Raw genomic sequence first — 22,757 nt, 5'->3', positions numbered from 1 at the left:
AATTCTAATAGATCTAGATGAAAAAAAAAGATAATAATAAAAATAAAAATAAAGATAAATTGTTCCCCCATGTAGGGTAGAAATAAGCACAGTAAATCATCAAGCCTTTCAAGATGAGGAGCTCTATGTGGAGGTTCAGCCAGCAAGGTGAATAAAGAGGTTCCTAACATAGATCATTGGTGTAATCTCTAAGTTTGGTAATTATGGGATTCAGAAGATTAGTTATGTATACAGTACCATTGGATTTGGTGGAGATAAGAGATGAACATGCTTTTGAGAAGTCTCAGAGCTCAATTTCTACTATGCTTGTAGCAGAAGTCTAATAATTATACCCCACAGAAAGTTTCCTGATATTTAAGGGAACTAAGCAACAGGCTCTTAATAAGATTGAGCACATCTGTGTAATGTAACCAGGTTAGGTGCCTAATTCAGAAACAACAATAAAAGGCTTGTTGTGACAAAAAAAGATTGTCGTGACAGGTCTGTCACATGCCAAGGTAGCCTCCAAAGGCCTGACACACAGATGAAGTCTGTGTGAGCCAATGAGCAATGCTCAGTGCATTAGGAAGGTTGGTTAGTGGTTAGTTGGTTGGTTAGATTACTACAACAGTGAGAAGCCTTCACAACGTTGATTTCTCAGTGGGAAGTGTCCAAGGACTGACTGCTTTGTTACCATGTTTAGGAAATTAGATGTATTATGAGGTTGCCATTATTGTGGCCCCAGCGTGGATATTAAGTAATTTCAAAAATCTAAGCTTAGATTTGTACCATAGTGAACAATGCAGATCACCATATAAAGAGCACGGTTTATACAACATAAACATGTCTAAAATGTAACATAATACACTACATTACAATAGAAGAATGTATTTATGGCAGCAAATAAATATGTGAATGCTATTAATGTCAACATAAGCCTATTCACTAACAGATATTCAGTGTGAGATACCAACAAAATTATTGCTACTATTGCCATAATTCTTAAGTCAGCTGCATTGAAAAGAAAAATTCTTCCATTAAAATAACATTATTGTTTAAGGGATCACAGGTCTCCACCTTTCATATTCTTAAAAATTTATTAGAATACTGATTCTCCATAATAAAATATATCAACACAATATGAAGCTTTCATCTATCAAGTTACTATTTCTCAACTCCCTGTAGGAACCTGGGAAAAAAATAAGAGAACTGAAATGATGGGAAAAGCACAGAGGATTTTGAAAAGATGTTTACACCTAACTAGTATAAAATGGCCAGAGAACTATATAGCAGAAAGCAAAGTTGACCAATCAGCATGCAAGTAAAGCTCAACAACATATGGAAAGTATAGTTCTAAAGAAATCACTCAAAAATCTTCATAATTAAGCCGTGCATTTATTGAGTTTGCTTTTTATTTGTACTCTACATTTTACTTGTACCGTTAAAAGTGTACATTTGTAGAATATTTCAGTAAACCCTAGTTTCATAGCCAAAAAAAAAAAAAAAAAAGAGAGAGAGAGAGAAAGAGAGAAACACTCAACCAGACATATATCTCCTTGCAATGTGTTGTTTTGGGGGTAACTGGCAATTAATCTTTTAAAGAAATTTGTGTTTAAGGAGTTTATGGCAACAAGTGAAATTGAGGATACCACTTTTTATTGGGGAACAGGGTCTGATACTGTATATTTAGTATAGTCTGCACATACATTCTCTAAAGCATGGGAGGAGATAGAAGTATGAATTGTATTCTAGAACAGTGATGGGAGAAGATGAACAGATATGCAGAAACACAAACATAAAGACATTAGATAGGAGAGTACTGGTTCTTCACAAGACAATATTTACATTATATTAATTTCATGTGACAGAGGTTAAAAAAAAAAAAAAAAAAAAAAAAAACACTGGCAGAATAATCTTGTTCTATTATGAAAGAAGAAATGTTAGAGCAAATGATGCATAATTGCTTAAATTACTTGATCTGCTCAAAAGAGGTTTCACACTTGGAGTAAATTCTTGCAAGACATCCAGGTAATTTGAGGGGAAAATATCGTAGTCTCACAGTGAAGGTAGGATAAGCATCAATTGAAGAATTTTAGGAGTTTTGCTGAGAATACATTAAAACATTTTATGTTTTTTTATAAAGCAATCTCCTTTCCTCACTCATTAAGTAGGTAAATCTGAGAAGAAGTGATTGCAGTTATTCATTCTTTTCTGATAATAAGGCATTTAGCTGTTTCAAGGCACTTTCCAAGAGAGACATGTGAGCAGAGAGCAATAACCACAAGAGAACCCCATATCACATTAGGAAAATGAACAAGCTACTGTGCTTTTTTTAACCTTATGAAATTTAAATAAAATATAGTAACGTGAACCTATCTGAGAAAAGATGGCAAGCTTTTCAGATCAATTGACTCAAATGCTTATTAAAATTAAGTTAGTCTTAGTCAGCTGTCACTATCCATATTGTACAGATGAAGAAACTGAAGCAAAATATGAGTTGTCTCTACAGCTTCATAATGACATTATGGGAGAAAGGAAACCCAACACTCAGAACTTCCTGGCCTCCAGCCCTACTCCTCCAGAGCCATCCACCCATCCCTTCTAACCCCATAGAAGAGTCAAAAACCTTTACTCTATATTCAAATATATTCAAAAATATATTCAATATATATACAATAATATTCAATATATATTCAAAAATATATTCAATATATATTCAAAAATATATTCAATATATTCAATATATTCAAAAAATATCTACCTAGGAAAAAAAGTCTGACAACATATGTGTATTTATTACCCACAATATCCAGTGCAAGGTAAGTAACTGTCATTGCCTTCAGTGAGCAATGGATTACAAGGAGAAAATAGGAGCATATAGTGTTCACTACAATTTCTGATTTCTTTTTAAAATACAGAAATAGTCATAACTACACACAAAAATCTAGCAAGGCAGAAGCAATAATAAAATTAAAAGAATGTTTCTATTGTATAATTGAAACACACACTTAAAAAAAAAAAAACACCCACACCTTTTGTACCACAGGTATATAACACAGCAATCCTTTTTAAAAAGTTCAGTTGATTTTTTTAAACTATCCTGCATCCTTTTTCATAATAATAGAAAGATTTTCTCTTTATGTAACGTATTTACCTAATTAATAATGTGTACTGCAGAGCATTTTATGAGCCTATGAACAATCCACTACACAATTCCTGTGAAAGGCTCTACCTTGGATTCTCTATTTTCCATTCAAGTCTAACATCACACTGAGAGCAAAATGGACGGCTGCTTGCCAATTACACTAAAGCACCCTGACTGGAACCCATCATTACTTGAAGTCCACTTTTCACAGAGGAATAATTCAATCATATTTCGCAGAGCTATGAATCAATTCAAATATGCAATAAGAACAGTTTTAAAATGCATTTTCCTTCAATTAGGAAGAAAGAAACTTTATTTACAACCTTCCTTACATTACCACTGAAGTAATAGACCTGTACGAACTCAGTTGGATAAAAAAAATATTCCCACTAGTTTCCTTTCATGCTTCAAACAAGAAGAGTAAGAGAGCCATAAATACAGAAAAGTTATTGGTATTCTGTTCCAAAAAATATTTTTTTCTTCTGATATAATGATGATAAAGCAGAGCTTGGGCCTCAACCCCTGCTCTTCTCACTCTGCAGTGACTGTGAACACTTTCTTCCACTCATATAGCTTATAAAGCTATCTACCGATGACTCAAAAACGCACCTGTCACAATAACTTATCTCCTATGCCTGGCTAATCTCTCTTTTTAGGCCTGCCTCTGCCACCTTAAACAGATGGTTCTCCCATCTTCACTTTCAAATCCTTTCTGCTCCTTTTTCTATCACTATTACTACTATTAGTCTCCTAATCTTTGAGGACCATGAGCTATATTTTTGTCTTTTCTTTCTTCTCTGTTACCCCACCATCAGTTATCCAAAATCTCTCCCTAGTATCTATCATTTCATCTCCATGTCTCAGCAAACATTGCCGTTCTGCAGCTCATCATTTCTCTTCTGTTATTAGGGTCTTGCTCTGGTCCTGAGCTCTTCTCCTGCCAATCCTTTCTGTCTCGGTGGCAATTTTTGTGCAATGTTGTTGTTAAACCACATGGTTTTGAATCCCTCTGGTGAATCCTTCTCTGCTACCACTTCAAAACTTGAATTTATTGCTACCCTAAAATTTTCTAAAACACCACGTTCAGCCTATTTTGCTGTGCCCAGTCCCCACCCCATACCTCCAATCCACCACACATTAGCCACACAACCTTCAAACCCCTTTTATTAAGCTTCTCCATCAGAGGCCCGTTCCTTTTTGCCTTCAAGTTGCTCTGTTGTTAATATCTCCCTTCAGCCTACATACCAAACAGCCAGCTGATTCATTCTGACAAGTATATGCACGTACGCCCAAGTCTACTTATTCATAGCCATGTGCAACCTGACACAGCTGTGAGCTGGCTTATATCAGAAATGCAACCTGAGCTATACAAAGTGCAATACGGCAGAAGAAAGAAAAATTATATATACTGCTTTTTAGCTCATTTGCAGTATGTTCACAGGGTTTGTAATGATGAGAGTATTTGCCCATTCTTACACCCATGTTCACATATTTTCACCCATGTTCACAAGATTGCTGTATTGTGGGAATTGTTCAGTTTTAGTTGTGGTAGTTACATAAACCAATCTAAGCAAAGTATAATTCCAACTGTTCAGCGGAATTGGCTGTGTGCAGAAATGGTAGATCAGAACTATCAAATTTCAGCAGATGTTGCTCGACCCATTACACAACCTGCAGAAAGTAGCCCGGGTAAAGGCAGAGATTACATTATCACACTGCCTGCACCACCGACTTCCCAGCTACAGAGTTAAGGAGTTTTATTTTGCTTTTGAGAAAGAAAGGGAAAAGGGTACACTGAAGTGGAAAGCAAACTTACAACAAAGCCAAATAAATAAGTGTAAAAATTATAAGTGAAATTTTAAAGACATTTCCTGCAGCTAATAAAGACATGATGCTAAATTTCAAAGTGGTCTACTGCTAAATGTGAAATATGAGTATGAGATGACCTGACCATGGAAAATGCCCTTAACCAATCTATGAAATGGCTTTTCTCTCCAGATCATGAGGAAATATGTGCCAAAAGAGCAGTGTATCATGGAGGTGAATAAGAAAAGATTGGGACAAAGAGTGGAAAAAAAAAAAAAAAAAAAAAAGAAACAACTAGAAAATGGACTAGTACTTTCTCTTACCATAAACCTTGCTGAATATGCTTTAGGGAAATAAACACAGCTACAACACAAGAGAACAAGGACAGGTACCTGCTGTTCAGTGATCATTCAGCTGAGCAATAACTCAGTGCCTTTAAGAAGCTATGAGTTTAACGTACGGCTGAAGTACATCAGCAAGGAGAGAAATCCAATCTCCTCAGAGATTATTTATGACAGAGTGCACCTGACTGAGGCCCAATTTGTTTGTGGAATTGCAGTCATTCTATTTCAACTAAACAACAAATGAATCTGCCTTTCATAGGATTGGTTCAGGGCATAAAAGAAAACAAGGGAGAGAGCAGATACAACACTTCATTTACACACCAATCTACAGGCTCACTTACAGAAATGATTGATAAAGCAGCTGCTTAGAAGCTGAGAACTATGTGAAGTGGTGAAACAGAAGGGCTCTGAATCACATCTAAAAGTTCCATTTGTAGAATGAGCATTTCTTATTATGGATTATTAATATACACTCATTGGCATAAAGATCATATTTCATCTCATTATTTTACTGTTTCCCAATTTATTTTACACAGTTAAATTGCAAGTTTCATCAAACTAAGAAAACTAACATCATTCTTGTTTTATATACAAGGAAAACACACTCCAGGATTAAATTTTAAGAAGGGAAAAAAAGCCAGGGTGCTGTGTGGGCTGGCAGCTCCCCACAGGCAGCTGTGGCAGGAACTCCCCAGAGGTTCTCAGGGCAGAGCCATACAACCAGGGCTCATCCCACCACCCCCAGCTGGGAGCAGGGCAGTTGGAGGAACAGCTGGGGGCAGCCCCTGCCCCTGGCACCAGGCACCTCCACAGGGTGTTCTTCTAATTAATTTGATTTAAGTTTTATTATATATGCTATCTGAAGGCACTCCACTTGTAAAAAAAAAAAAAAAAAAAAAAAAAAAAAACTTCACTTTTCATATTGGATTTGCTGTAAAAACACTTAAATCATATAACATCAGCTAAGAAGAATATACAAATACTTTAGCACATAGTGTGATTATACTGAAAATTACCTCTAAATATATTCACTGAAATTTAATAATGGAAAATGAATGTTGGTTGGCAATAACAATGTTAGGTTAATTTCCGTTCCTTTTCATATCATCCTTATGATCTACTCGAAAGCTTTTCATGCTTTTCATTTTTCCATGCCAAAGATCATGTGAGCATTTCTCCAGTCACTAAAAATGACCCCAAATCAAAAAGTGAGTCAAAATGTTCAGAGATAATCTGTACAACACTGGCAGAAGAGTAGTGCTCCAGTCTTGAAACTAGGGTTAGGAAAACCTGAAAGTTTTCGGAAACTAATGGGTCCATGAAGACCCCAGAGGTCTACAGAAAAAAGGGTAGAAAAATAGTCAGTGTTCACCAATTAAAGGCAAAGCTATAATCCTCTATGTACTTAAAACAAATTCTCAAATCCCAGGTCATACAAATTATCAAAAAAATGGAAAAGAAGCAATGCACACGAGATCTGCTGCTCAAAAGTATTGAAAAATACTTCTTAAAAAAAAAAAAAAAAAAAAAAAAAAAGATACTAAAAATACAATTCAATATATATTTCCAAGAAGAAGAGGCAGTTATGGCAAGCATTCAAATAGAAGAGAAGCAAAAGGTCAAAAACAGAGTACTAGACAATTTAGAGATCTGTATTTGAAATTGGATAAATTAGCACCTACTGAAGAACAGAATGATTTACAAAAAATATATACAAAATGCCCAGTAATCAGGCTCTGCTTGTCCAAATGCTGGACATGAAAATTGAGCATAACAAAAAAAAAAAAAAAAAAAAAAATCTCAAATATGCTATATAATAGAAGAGGTGTGAGAGGTGTGTTTATATTTTTTTATTATTATTATTTTTTTAAAGAACCTCCTAACTTTAAAAGACATAAAATGATAACTGAACCTTGGTAAAAAAGAAGGGAGTCTTCTGTGCTAATGATACAACAATCAAAGTGGAAAGCTGTATGGAAAGATCTCACAGAGTTAAATGAAGCCAAAATATAGAGAGAACTCCCAGGACTGACCTGAAGATGAGAAATGTCTATCTGTATCCTCATTCTTACTATTGTGATACTTATCAAACTCCCTGCTTTATAAGAAATGCAAATAAGATCACAGCCTCTTAGAATATTCCCAGTTGGAAGGGACCCACGATAACCAAGTCCAACTGCTGGCTCCACACAGGACCCCCCAGAAATCAGACCCTATGGCTGAGAGTTTTACCCAAACCCTCCCTGAACTCCAGCAGGCTGGGTAACATGACCACTTCCCAGGAACCTATCCCAGTGCCTGACCACTCCCCTCTCAGTGAATAACCTTTTCCTAATATCCAGCCTCAACATCCCCCCAAGGTTCCCTCAGGTCTTGTCTTGTTCTCCAAGAGGTGAGCACCTGCACTTCTCTCTCCTCAAAACTATACATGGCCCGTACGGGGATCGAACCCGCGACCTTGGCGTTATTAGCACCACGCTCTAACCAACTGAGCTAACCAGCCCTGCTGTCTGCTGGCTCCTCTTCCTCTGCTACTCATGTATATCTTCCATTGACATTTTAAGTATCACAAGTGTTTGGGCTGCTTGGGAGAAACTACTGAATGCTCTACTTGGGGTATAATGTACTGCATAGAGAAGCATTTGTCTTTTATATACCTGTCAGACATCACATGGTCCTTTGCATTACAGTATCAAAAAACATTCAGGAAATTATGCAAATATTCACTGGAAGTATATATAAGATTTGAAGATGCAAAACATTTTAAAAGACTCTTTTAAGGGCGAGAGACAGGTCAAACATTTCTAGATCTGAATACAAATGAACTTCAGAGGTATTTGATAAACATATCCCTACCTAGATCAAAAGTTTCCAGGGACACAACTTCTATTAAGACAGAAAAAATCCTGTTTCTAGTCACATTGTTTCTATTTCAAACAATCAAAAGTTGTATTTCTATCCAAAGTTTGCAGATCAATATTACTGACACTGGCTATACATACAGACTATGTTCTTTGGCTAGACATACAGACTGGGGGCCAAGAGGCTGGAAAGCAGCCCCACAGAAAGGGACCTGGGGGTTCTGGTTGACAGCAAGCTGAATATGAGCCAGCAGCGTGCTCCAGGAGCCAAAAGGGCCAACTGTACCCCGGGGTGCATCAAGCACAGCACTGCTAGATGTTTGAGGGAAGTGTTTGTACCACTCTGCTCTGCACTGGTGAGGCCTCACCACAAGTACTGTGTGCAGTTTTGGACACCACAGTATAAAAAAAGACATAAAGCTACTAGAGGGTTTCCAAAGGAGGACTACAAAGATGGTGCAGGGTCTAGAGGGGAAGATGTATGAGGAGCAGCTGAGGTCCCTTGGTTTGTTCAGCCCAGAGCAAAGGAGGCTGAGGGGAAGCCTCATGGCGGCCTGCAGCTCCCTCATGAGGGGAGCGGAGGGGCAGGCGCTGAGCTCTGTTCTCTGGGGACAGCACTGAGCCTGCTGGAGTTCAGGAAGTGTTCTGACAATGTTCTCAGACATAGAGTTTGATTTTGGAGTGGTCCTGTGCTGACCCAGAGGTTAGATTTGACGGTCCTTGTGAGTCCCTTCCAATCTAGGATATTCTGTGATTCTGTGATTCTGTGACACCACAAAACTTAAAACAGTGCAAGTAACAACAGAGCAACTGATGTCAGAAAAGATGTGGAAGAACCCAACCATCAATTTAAGTAACACTATGAAAGATGGTTTGACTTAATACTTCCTTGTTTCTCCAATAATGCAAAATCCTTTGACTGTGTGATTATGAAATACTGTGAGAAGTGATGTGTGAAATGGGATTTCCTAGACATATCATAGACTGATACGCAATATATGTTAGCTGTAGGGAAAATATCAATAGATGTGACAGGACAGTTTAAACTGAGCAATGTGTTTGCCGAAGAGGTGTACAGTTGCCTTTGGTTTAAATATATATGTCTACTTAATAATATGAGACTCACTGGAGGACTTTTGGTCAAGGAATGAAAATCAGTTGTCATATAACCAAATTATAGAATATAATTGACATGAGCACAGGAGAAATGAAACTTTACTAAATAAGAACTAACAATAAAATAAAAACATTAGCAATTAATGATGACCATTGCCCCAATATAATGCATTTACTGAACCATCAAAGGAACATGAAAAAGAGTTGATAAATTCAAAATATTTTGGATACATCATAAATACCAAGGAAAGATGTAAGTTTGAATGCTGCACGCTGTTCCAAGCAGGAGGTTGGATGATACTATATATATTCTTTAAATGTTTCTGTATAAAGGTTTGCAAAGCTCACTAGCTGTGAGCTCACGTTGGGAACCTATTAGCTTGCTTTGAAGCTGACTGTTCTTCTGAGTAACTTCTAATTTTGAAGATGGGTTTTAAAAGCTCATTGATAGGGTGGAAGCTTTCAGAATCAAGATCCCTGTAGATATCTCAGCACATAAGGAGAATGGTTATTTCTGAATATTATTGTAATCTTACCTTACAAAATATACTCTAAAAAAGAACTCGATCTTAAGAAAAATTGAGGAAAATGGGAGTGCTCAGAGGTTATCTTCTTTGGCCTCAGGAAAGGTAAATAAGGTAAGGTATTTTGAGACTGTATTTGCTTGTATATGTGACATCTACCTCAACGGTAGAAAATCAAGAGCCATTCTGAGTGGCATTAGCTGTCATTTTGTAGGTGTATGATTCAAAAAGTCACATGCAAATTTCATGATCTCCAATAAGCAGGAATATACTCATTTAGTAGCGTGGAAGATTCAGCCAAGAAAATAATTTGTACTATCATAAAAACAGAAATATTGCCTGAATAATGTACAGAAAATAGTAAGACCCTTGATGAAGCAGTTGACATAGCATTTTACCTCCAGTAATGCAAGATAATCACTTTACCTGTGTTGCGGTTTAACCCAGTTGGCAGCTCAGCACCACACAGCCATTTGCTCACCCTCCGCCCCAGTGGGATAGGGGAGGGAATGAGAAAAAGAGTGAAAGTTTGTGGATTGAAGTAAAAACAGTTTAAGAGGTCAGGAAAATAAATAAATAAATAAATAAATAAATAATAGTACTAATACTGACAATGTGTAAAAAACAAGTGATGCACAATGCAAATGCTCACCACCTGCTGACCAGCTCATCCCTGAGTAGTCCACCCTGCACCCTGGCCAGCCACCCCATATTAATTGCTCAGTATGATGCCATAATGGTATGGGATACCCCTTTGGCCAGTTTGGGTCAGATGTTCTGGGTCTGTCCCCTCTCAGCTTCTGCTGCACCCCCAGCCTGCCCACTGGCAGGACAGAGTGAGAAGCTGAAAAGTCCTTGGCTTAGTGTAAGAACTGCTCTACAATGATTAAAACATCATCGTGTTATCAACATTATTCTCATCCTAAATCCAAAACACAGCACCCTACCAGCTACTAGGAAGAAAATTAACTCTATCCTAGCTGAAACAAGGACAACCTGCTAGTGTATTTTTGTGCTGCTATCTCCCCACCTATACTCTAACCAAACTCATTAACTTTCAACTTCATCAAGAAAATATTACACATTTGAATTTTTTTTAACTTACTATGTATTGGTGCATGAATTTCAAAGGGATCAGTACTTCTGTCTCTCTTGGTGAACACTAAAAATGTAGATGCTCAAGAGACTCCTATCAGGAATGACAGTTCTTTGAAGATCTGCTACAAACAGCCTTTCTACATGTCCTCTTATACTCCTTTTCTTCTTCCTTCCCCCTCCCAAGACTTCCTTTCATCTTACATTGCCTCTAAATTAGGGATGATCTTTATGTATTTATTTAATATACTAAGCATCACAATTAGGTTGTTTATGAAACCGACTTCCATGGGGAAATATATGACCCATAAGTGTTTTTCTGTCACTAACTTGCCCATATTCTTTATCAGACACCATAAATTTCCCCAGTAGTCATGTTCTTGAAAGCGTGAGAGCAGTGAAGGCTTCTTGACAGCCATTTTAGGATCAAACTATAAAGCAATACACCTAAACATGATAGGAAGCAAGAGGCAACAAATGTACTCACTTTAGTGGTTAGTGTATGGTTTATCTACTCCACGTGTACACCAAAAAAAGGGGCTTACCCACTTTTAGTTTTGTGTATGGTTCAACTGTCATGGGCAACTCTTTGCAGTACTGTTCTGTTGAGAGTTACTTCAGTTTTAGTTTTATCGGCTAAACTATGGCAATTACTTATGCATGTCTCATCTTTACTGAGTTGCAGAGTAGAAAAAAAATTGGATGCAGTCTGGGTTATTTTTGCCAAATAGATCAAAACCTAACAGATTCTTAAAATAAAATTAGCTGGTAACTTCTTTGTGAAGCTGTAAATTTGGCATCTTTGGAAAAGTACAGCAAATACTACTAAGGGTAAGCTGGTAAGCATATGCAGGGTTGCTTTGCATTTCTCCGGCCATAATATTATTGATGCCACATAGTTAAAGTACAAAGTCATCACAATTCAAGTTTGCAGTAGCAAGTATCTTCAAAATGTAACTCCAACAAGCAATCTATTGCCTCTCCATTACACTCACAAGTAATTCCAAATGCACCCACTAAAACACAGTTGTAAATCTAGTTATGACCTGAGATTTCTAAAATATTTTAATTTCAGTGCTAGTGCATATAGTACATAGTGATAGTTTATTGTTTTTCAATCATTACTGTTGGATTACAACAAGAAAATGATATCTGAGGAAGTGGTGCTGACGTCCCTACATATTCCTAGTGTACTCACACCTTTTCAGGAACAACATTAAAACAACTCCATTAAAAGTCTAAAAACTGATAATGAGGGAAAAGCAGGTAGGATCATGCATACAACAGAAAGTGAATTTAACGATAAACATCTTGTATTCTTAAAAATACAGTTTTGTACAGTATTGCATTACCAAGGCATGTTTACAGTCACATGCACAGAAATCAAGGACTTATAAGGTTTATCTTGAAACAAAGAATAACAAATCATAGAATCATAGAATCATAGAATATCCTGAGTTGGAAGGGACCCTTAAGGATCATCAAGTCCAACTCTTGACACCGCACAGGTCTACCCAAAAGTTCAGACCATGTGCCTAAGTTCACAGTCCAATCTCTTCTTAAATTCAGACAGGCTCGGTGCAGTGACCACTTCCCTGGGGAGCCTGTTCCAGTGTGCAACCACCCTCTCTGTGAAGAACCCCCTCCTGACGTCCAGCCTAAATTTCCCCTGCCTCAGCTTAACCCCGTTCCTGCGGGTCCTGTCACTAGTGTTAATGGAGAAAAGGTCTCCTGCCTCTTGACAACCCCTTACGAGGAAGTTGTAGACTGTTGCATACCATTTTGCTGTTACTTAATCCAGTTTTATCTATATCAGGACACTGTTTCAAAAAAAAAATAATCTATTTTGTAGCACGTAGGAACTTAATGTATATTGTTTGGAAATTTTCTACTATACACATTGATTTTCACACATACTATCACCAAGGTCCTCTCAATGTTTCAGCCTTAGATGTCTTCTTCTTAAAGTTTGCAGGATTTGAACTCCCTGGTGCTTGATTTTGAGAAAGTCTTATAGAGTATGACTGACTTAGTATGTTTTCCTTCAGTTACCATGAAGTTATATATTATTTGCTTCCCACAACATCAATCAAATCTATGTTTTGAAGTCAACAAAGACAATTTTCACTTCTGCTGCTAACTTGTCCTTTTGCCTGAGATCTACGTCAGAAGCATAAAAGGGTTTCCAAAATGCCCTTTTGTCAGAGCTCTGGATGTATTCTCCCCAGGAGTGTACATTTCCTCCCATTATTTCCTTCCTCTGGAGTCCTTCTGTTTCGCTTTTCATCTGTGTTTATCTAGCTCAAAACAGCCTTTCACTCCACTTGTCACTTATTCTTGACCAGGAGTCTTTGCTCTTTGGCTGCATTTATGACACACCTAATTCCTTATCCTTTGCACTTGTTTTTTTCTTGGCATCTCAAATGTCTCAACAGACTCTGTTTCAAGCCATAAGCTATGCAGACTGTAGTCAGTCTTTAGACCACTAATCCCAGTATTCTTTTTTGTTTGGTAGCCCTCATATTTATACAGCTGACACAACATGATAGAAAAGTTAAAAGAATATTCACAGATAAAATTTCAGTTAAGTACAAATTTACAGTATACGGTATCTTTCAGAGACCCTAACTTAACAAACCAGAGCTTTAACAAACAAACAGAAAAAAATCACCCTTAGCCCAGTAAAGATTTTAGCAGTATTTCTTGATATTCAAAGCACAGCAAAAATAAACAGATCTGGAGTAATTTACTCTGATAGGACTGAATATGGTTGCTTGTCAGATTTTTATCTCCTGTCTCTTTTTAGTTATCTTAAACTATAAAGCTATCTTTTCTTGTGAGATTATTACCTCAGATCAGTAAAGAGTATTTTTAACTTGAAATGATATTTAACAAAGATTTTTTTTTTCCTACAAGTTAATTCTAAATCTTTCATCCTTGGTTCATATTTAGAACGAACTGCATATACAGATGAAATGTATTGCAAGACAGTATTAAGCAGGATGCTGTTGAATAAGTACATTGCTGAACTTCGTGATAGACTGCTTTAATGTCTTTTCAGGTTACAGCACTTAAAAGGCTTATAATACTCAACTACAGGATATGAAATATTCCTTTTGGAAAGCACAACTTAAAAGACTTAATCATTTGATTTTCTTCTTGATACATATTCTTTTTTAACTACTCTTACTAATTGTCTCTCCTATGCAGTTTGAGGATGGCAAAATATAGCAAAAACTACATGAAAAAGCTATTTCACAGATGACAAAATTCTTTGAAGCAACTGCTACAGAAGCAGCTTATTGTTGTATGCAAAGTAAAACAAATCTGTCTTCATGGAGGACTGTCAGAATACACAATAACTTACTGATTAGATAGCTGACGACTCTAACATATTGACATCTTGTAGCAACCACATAAATCACATTGTGCTCATCTAAAAATTGGCTAGTTCTGTATCAATGAAGACTTTTCATCTCATCTGGTGTTTTATAAATTGGTTGTGGATTCTTCAAATCAGAAGATACATCTTCCATTCAAAGAAAAGTAAAAATAATCTGAGGCATTTTTTCAGTAGTTTTGTAAAAGACATATGCTCTAATTATTACAAATACGTGAAAGTTTAAAATCATTTAATGCATCTACCTCTCTTAAAACCACCTCTTTCTTACACAATTCTTCCCTGTGCAGCTCCTCTTGAGCTCAAGAACTGACAAAGGTAGTTTTAGTGTAACAAAATGGCTTCACTATGGCCATGACTGTAGCTGCACATTGGAAACCCTTCCGCACCGAGAGCCCAGGAGCCAGAAGGCATCAGGTAATACGGAGAGTGCTGAATACTAAAACATCCCTATGGCTCTGATAACAGCTCCTCTGAGAAACTTGTGAATTACCTCAAATACATTCACTTCAGCACTCCTGGCCCAAGACAACACATAGTACTGCTGCTCCTCTGATGACCACAACACTATTAGCACACACTGCTTAAGCCAAGAGGAGGTGAAGTTCTCTAGAATGGAAAGGAAATGGAGCAGACATGCTCCAGACACTCTTCATTAAGCCAGCCTCTAGTTAGGAGTATGCTTGACACCTCTTGGATAAATGTAGGAAATACTCTCTGGCAAGCACATTCCAATGCATCTCTGAGAGGATGCTGTGCTACCACCTAAAAGTGAAAGTTAGTCACTTCCTTTACAGCTTCGAGGGGAAAATATGCATAATGCACTTGATTTAGCTTTCTTCTCGATCCCCTGAATCATCAGCATTTGGTACTTAAATAGTAATTAATGAAACAAATGCTAACAATAACACTAAGCTTCATCCTTCCAGCAAAGCTGTGAGAGAGATTTTTCTTTTTAATTTTCTTACAAGACATTAAGATAGCCTATTAGTAGACAAACACACGGAGCTTATTCTAAAGGGTAAAATAAGTGTGTAATGATGAGAAGGAAAAGAGAAGAATGCACAGATGATAAAGACAAAATTGATTGGAAAATATATTTTAAAAATAAGTTATTGAAATATATAATGCTCTGCATTTTCTTGGAACTCGTTTGCAATTAGCTAATGTACCCCCAAAATAAAAATCAAAGACAAAACCAATTTAGGATGGAAAATTGCCTAAGACATTGATCAAGAGTCCTTCAAGTGGAAAAAAATACTAGAAGATTGGCAAATAAGTAGTATTCCTCCAAGAATTTCAATGTCCAAATCTTCAATGAGAAAAAAAAATCATCCTTCAATGATAAAACACTTGCACTTTGAACTTCCAGTAAAATTCTGTTTTCATATGCCAAAATTGGGGCAACAATTCATTTTTTGTTCATTCAAGAAGAAGACTGCATGTAAATATAAAACATTGTCCATTTTAAAGAATTCCAAACATATATTTTAAAATTCTGAGTCCAAATACAAGGAGAAATGCATTGGTTCAGAATATTTTCTTCTACTCAGCATCTGATGAAAATAATGAAAGGCCTGCACCATAAATGGGATATAGAGTTCACAGACTGCTGAAGGGTATCAAGGATGAGAACAAAGATAATGTAAAACACTGAAACCTGTGAACAGATCTAGTGGAGATCTGCGTTCAGAAAGGCCTAAGAAAATGCAAACTGCCAGTCACAAACCTTAAGTGTTCAATAAAAGGAACTAAATAAAGAGCAAAAAGCGATAGAGTACACTAGAAAATTGTGCCATGAATCAAGAATATGGCTGAACATGTCAAACATAGCACTAAATCTGTATAGATGAGCAAAGAAAGGAAAGGCTGGACCATGTCAAAAAAAGAGCTTCACATTTACAGAGACAAAACAGTGATTATGAAAGTTTTTTGGGATACAGTGATTATCCGTTATGCTCTTGTTCTTTAATTCCAAAGTAATTCTTTCTGGTTGGCAAGTCCCCAGAACAGCATTCTTTAGCCCAACTGAACAGAATGATTTATTGACTAACATCACATGTTTATCTACATTTCTGCCTATGTTTTAAGTTTTTGTACTAAATCTTTGCTCTTAATGGTTATATATATTTTTTTTCAGGTAGATGCAGAATAGAATAGATGCAGAAGCTAACTCAGTGGAGACCTAAGCCCATTAACTCTAAAGCCACTAGAGACGTTTGCAGAGCCTAAATAATGGCTTAAAAACCCTGCTCCTGATTTCATGAACATGATCTAACACGTCAAACCAATACCCACTGAGATGTGTTGTTTTTTTCAGTGAACAAAGTAAAAGGAATTTGTTTGCTGTAATAGCTATTAAATTATTTTTAAGTAAAAATTAATGAAAAAGGCATGTCGTTCTGCAAAACAGACTGATTTAGGTCACGTATAAATTACACGTTGCCACTTTCACAGCATCTCACAAAACACGATAATGCGAATTTAAATAACCCAGTGCATTTATTTGCACAGTCACCCATTTTGTTATTGTTTATAGCAACCTGATTTGACTCACAGTAATTCAGGCAGCACAGATTTCAAATTACACAGAAATATTCGGTTTTAATACACTCACATTCTTTTGCCCAGCAAAAGCTTGCTCTTTGGGGATTTTACTGAAGCAATTCTGAAGTTATTCTACAAGGCAAATTCTTTAAAGTTTGTTATCTCCTTTTCACCCCACTGATCTACTTCTTCCTGAATTAAAAACACATTATGTCTTTGTTTATACCAGTTCATGCATTTCCATAAAATGCTAAATGAGTACAGTGAGAACAAAATGCACATGTACTCATTTTTTTCCAGATTATTTTCCTGCTCATCAAACCACACTTAACCCCCATTTTTCTAACTAACACTTTAAAAATGCTCTGCATTTTTAAAAGAATGCAGATAAATGGATTGCTTCAGTGGTAAAATGCATCAAATCCAAACAAACCGAACAGATAGCCTCATTTAAAAATCAGAAAACAGAAGCTACTATTCAGCTGGTTTACTCTGCACTTTGGAGGCAGGATTACATAGAGTTTTACTTAAAAAAAAAAAAAAAAAAAAAAGGAAAAGGAAATCACTACATCACTAAAACTCTACTTTCTTAAAAATCCTTTAATTGCTAAAATGACGCTTCATAAGCCTAAATATAAATAAATAAGAAATAAATAAATAAAATAAAATAAAGAAAGAAGGACAGGAAAATAAATTCAATTATTCTTCCATTGAATCTGCATGATGGTTGTTTCCTTGTTGTTTCTTCTGCCAGTTTAAAAGCTTTGAAATCTGTGTGGCCTACTTTCATTGCCACTTCAGGCAGGATTCATGTCATGTACTTTGGCCATGACCGTATCTCAGCTAGTCCCTTTGTGCTTTCTTTATACTGAACAAAGAGAAAACGGTCACTTTTAGGACCTAAATGGTGTAAATTATTTTAGATTCCAGTTTCATCTGGGAGTGCCCATTCCTTTCCACTGATTGTAACAGAAGTCAAAACAACAAGCTTCACTTTAGACACCTCAATTTGGCCAAACAAATCCCAGGCATCCAGTCCTTCCAGATGCCCATCTATTTTATTCTTGTGTAACAAAACCCCGTCTACTGACAGAGTTGCACGGAGCTGGTCAGTGCAGTAACACGCTTCCAAACGCTGTACAGGATGGAAACAGTCCAACAGTGGCATGGTTTGCTTTGTCCTGCCTCTAGGTTGTGGTTTCTGCTGTTACATCATACAGACTGACTTCCAACAAAATTCAGATAGACCCAGGGCTAGCGCTTTCATCTCCTTATTCTGTTTCCAGAATTTGATTAAAAGCTGGTGTGATACTGATTTGATGCCTTTTTGACACCCTCTTTAAAAGGCAACCTGTTTTATTTCCCTTTTGATTTGTTCTACCCTCTGAGCTATCCTGCACTTAGGTTAGAGAATCCACAAAAGCAGCAACGTCACCCAGAGCCACATCCTCTTCTGTGCATGTTAGCTTTTCTTACAGCCCCACAGTTCAAAAACTTTCTTGCAATCTTCTTGATTTTAAGTCGCAACAGCTTGGTGTCTGTGTGATTTAAATGAGGTCCCCCTTTCTCTTACATATGTGCCCTTTTTTTGGGACAGTCCTTCACAAATTGTTTCCTTCAAAAAATGTTAAAAACCTTGGGTTTATGAGTTTAAACACTGGGTTCATGAGTAGAGTTAACAGCCAAAACCAATATATTTATATTTCTTTCCTAATCTGTAGCCCTCCCCCCCCCCCCTTTTTTTTTTCTTTTTTGGATGGGCTGCTTTTGGACTCATTTACAATAAAATAATTATTTAATTCCCAAGGCAGCATTTTCTAATCCCTTCTCAGGACATAGAAGGTTATGTACTACCCCTCAGAGACTGTAAGACTGTTACTAACAAGCATTTCAAATTAAAATTGCTGTTATTTTGCAATTAATAAACTGAAATAAATTACCAATACAGCTAATTCCCAGAAACCAGAGATGAGGATGTTCGAGCACACTGCAACACTTGTTTTCTGAACATTTCTTTGGTAACACTGGATTCAAAGACCAGCTTTAAAACAAACAAATATTTCTTCCAAGAGCCAGGAACAAAAATAGAATAGCTTTTTTTTTTTTTTTTGCCTAATTCCCAATAGAGACAGTACAGCTATAATTGTTTTAAGTATTAATGCTTCACAGAGATTAAAGACACCACCTTCACCACCTTCTCTCCATCAGTATGTAAAGCACTTGCACACTATCATTTGCAGCTTTGTCTGCTTGACATCTCCTAGTTTCAGACACCAAAAACACAAAACCAAGGGACAAAATCTTTGTTTGCACTGATATTCTAAGCTTGAGGTGCATCAGAAATAAACCTGGCATTCTTCCAGTTTATTTCAATCTGATTACACTAGGGAAAATGTGCTTTGTTTTTAGCATCCTAATAATTCTCAGAAGAATTAAAAAAAAAAAAAAAAAATCTCTCTCTAAATGAATTTCTGGTAATAAAAGTCACTATGCAAGGTCAAAAAATATTGCTGACCGCATATGGAAACACTGTAAGAAGGTTCACAAAGACAGTGACCTTGATGATATTTTTCATTTTCCTGCTTTAAGAAATCCCTTTGGAAGATCAGACCATAAGTATTTAGAATAGTTCTACCTGCACACTAAAATATATGTAAGGCATTGACTCCAGCCAAGCTGTGCGGAGCAAGTGATCTGTTACTTTCTTTCTACAAGTACACCATTGCATTTCTAACCTAACTTATATACTTCAAGTCCAGTGTTAGACCTTTTCTAAGTATAAAGTGTCAATAAGCAACAGGGGGTGGACTGTATTATTTTCTTCCTAAGTTGTTTCTGGAGAGAAACTATAGATTTCCTGGAAAGAAAGCTCAGCTTCACTGTAGGAAGACCCAACACTACAAACCTGGAACATACATAAGCTTTGCAACCGGAAGTGAGCCTAAGAGAATGACTGTGATGACCTATTCACGATAGCATGGTTTAGGCAGCTTTAACCATCTTTATTACCCATCTCTAATCCTTTTATTTATACATTGTCCATTGGCTGTCATGGAAAGAAGTGTGTATCCAGGGCTTCCTATGCTCACCTCAGAGGCTGTGATCCCTTCCTGAGAAGCTAATGCATGTTACACCTGATTTTTTCTCTGGAACCGGCAGAGATCCTTCAGAAACCTGTGGTACATCCAAAAGCTTTCAAGAATCATCATACTGTTTCTTTTTCTCCAAAGAACAGAGACTGGTCCATGGCCACACAGTCCTAGTAAATACCTTCTAGAAAGGAAGCCTTTGGTCCCTTAACTCTGCACTGCTGAGAGGGCAGTATTTTGAGAAAGCAGCAAAATGCATTTTATGCAAGAAATGTGACCATTCAGTGAGCAAAATATGCAAAAGGCTGTTGCTGGAGAACAATCTCTCTTCTCATTTAACACTAAAAAGGCCTTCTGGAGAATCTAAATGCAATGTCTTCTGTTATATTTACTGATGCCCTTTGATCTTAACAATACTTTGTGACCTGTTATGATGGCTGATTACTTAAGTCATGCATTTCTGGTTAATCTTTATTCGGTTTAGTTCCTATGAGCTAATACATGATGTTCTTTTCTCTAGTTCCATTTCTTTACACCCCTTCATAATTTAGTTGCTTCATATGCTGTGGAAAATTCAACAGGCTGGAAAAAACATCATGAATATTTCTAGGCTACAGAGCAATATGCCTAATGAGAAACTTAAATTGCAGTTTCTCAAAAACTAACATATGTAGAACTAAAAGTCCCTGTCACTGTGTAGCTATAATTGTACTCTGCTCACTTATAGAGCTGCCTAATTAGTCATTAATCACATTGGCAGAATGCATTCCCTATCTCTCAGAATCAAATATGACACAGCAAAATATTTTAGGTTTGTGTTGCTAACTATACATTTTTGACATATTGAATATTCCAGGAATACAGCCATCAGAGACCAAGAAATTCTGGTCTAATTTGAAATCTTCTGGCAAGATGGAAAACTTCAGAATGAATCTTTTTCTTGTCTCCCATCCATATTAACTGATAAAAATCTCCAGCAAAGTTGAGCTCAGACTGTTCACAATTAGAAACAAGATTTCGACATGCTATTTCTTTTCTTTGGGTACTAAATAGCATAATGAAGAAATCAGTGTGAATGCTTATGTCTGGTATCTAGCAGGGCTAAGTAATTTGGGGAGTACGGGGAAGTGGAGACTGGCTGATGGGTTTAATTTGGACTTGTTTTTACGCTAATTTAAAGTAAATTTAGCTAAATTGTTTTGACACAAATCTAAATGTTTTATTTTCAAAATGCTTATTTTTTTTTTTTCAGAACCTCTTGCTGTTTTGGTATAAACTGTTACACAAATAAAGATTCACACATCATATCAATTTCTTGAAAGATGCAATTCTAATGAATAAAATCCTTGTCCAGTAGTTCTTCATTTTGAAGAGGTATGATTTATAGACTAAGACTGTGAAGTTCTGAATAATTTAGATATGTGACAGAACCCAGGCTTCCAGTAAATGGTGGCCAAGAAGCTCTTTGCTGTGAGATATAAATCATAACACCTTATTTACAACACTGTTTCCAGTACTGCCAAATCTCCTGTACTTTCAGGGTCCCACGTACACTCAGGATTTTTCATACATCTGTACTAGGCACATGAGAGGTAATAATACTTGAAAAATACATAGTCCCTGTAGATTTTGTAGACAGTAAAAGGGATCCTACTCCTTGCTTTCCTTTGGCTTCCCACAGACCAGTGGTATGCATTTACCACATGCAAATGTCCTGCACTTCCTTAAAGGCCACCTAATTGGTACGGTTTGCCAATAGTCTAAGCCTGAAGTCTCACTCCTTCACACAGCTTGAATAGCATTAAAAGAGCAGAACAAGGATGACAGTCTTCTGCAGACATACTTTTACTTGCATGAAACATTTAAAAGACTTGTCAGGCTAGAATTCTAGTTATTTCTGATGATTTTTGAATACATTTGTGGGAAAATATTTTTACAGACTTTTAAAAAAGCCAGATAATACCTCTTACTGCAGATATGCATATACAAATTATTACATACAAGAAAAATCATGAGTTACAGCAGAATCAGCGCTTATATGAGCAGCATATATTATATGATGTGATGTGTGTTTGTGCTAACAGCTAGCTGATATGGACAAGTCAAAAGGCCTCTCAGATGTTATCTTACAGACCTATGAAAGGTCCATAAAGTTATCAAGAATCATAAAGGTTGGAAAAGCCCTCCAAGATCATCTGGTCCCAACCATCCCCCTACTACCAATATCACCCATTATACCATGTCCCTTAAGAACCATGTCCAACCTTTCCTTAAACACCCCCAGGGACAGAGACTCCACCACCTCCCTGTAACATTGAAAGGCTAAATAAGGACCAACTATTCCCTCTCTTTTTTAGAGTAAAAAATGAGAAGGTTTCAAATGAACCTGAGACAAAGTCAAATTCAAAAGAGACAAATCAAAAGTGTTTCTTCCTGTCAGATCTACAACGCCTTGTCTTAAGATAACTCAGTGGTACATATTTACATTGTTTAAATGGGAGGTGGACAAGGTAATGGAAAATAACCTACTGAGGAGCCCAGACAGGAACCACATGCAGCTCAGGAAACACCTGAACTGCAATTAATTGGAGGGCAAATACTGGCAGAGAGTATCACCAAAGAACAGCAAAAAATCTGTGCTGAGTCAGACCAATAGGATCTAACCCATCATGCTCTCTCCAGGATTTATTTTCCCCAGATGCTTATGGAAAACTGTAAGAACGGAAGAAACAGAGCATTTCACAATATGTTTTTGCCCACTGGCCTACCTCAAAATTAGCATTTTTACATATTTGACTATATCCTTATGAAGTACAGTAGATAAAAGCATAGGCAGACATCAACATGCAGA

General features: G+C 36.7%; 1 protein-coding gene and 1 non-coding gene across 4 annotated transcripts in view; both read right to left on the bottom strand.

Annotated features, from left to right (window-relative positions):
• The window catches only part of IMMP2L (inner mitochondrial membrane peptidase subunit 2), a 454,134-nt gene that overhangs the window by 319,498 nt on the left and 111,879 nt on the right, over positions 1-22,757 (bottom strand). The window lies entirely within an intron of this gene.
• On the bottom strand, positions 7,704-7,777 carry TRNAI-AAU. The gene has a single exon. It is a non-coding gene; the product is annotated as a tRNA-Ile (tRNA).

The sequence above is a fragment of the Aythya fuligula genome, chromosome 1 (assembly GCF_009819795.1).
Source record: "Aythya fuligula isolate bAytFul2 chromosome 1, bAytFul2.pri, whole genome shotgun sequence".
Classification (NCBI taxonomy): Eukaryota; Metazoa; Chordata; class Aves; order Anseriformes; family Anatidae; genus Aythya; species Aythya fuligula.
The sequence above is the reverse complement of the archived record's forward strand: the minus strand, read 5'-3'. Positions and strand labels throughout refer to the sequence as shown.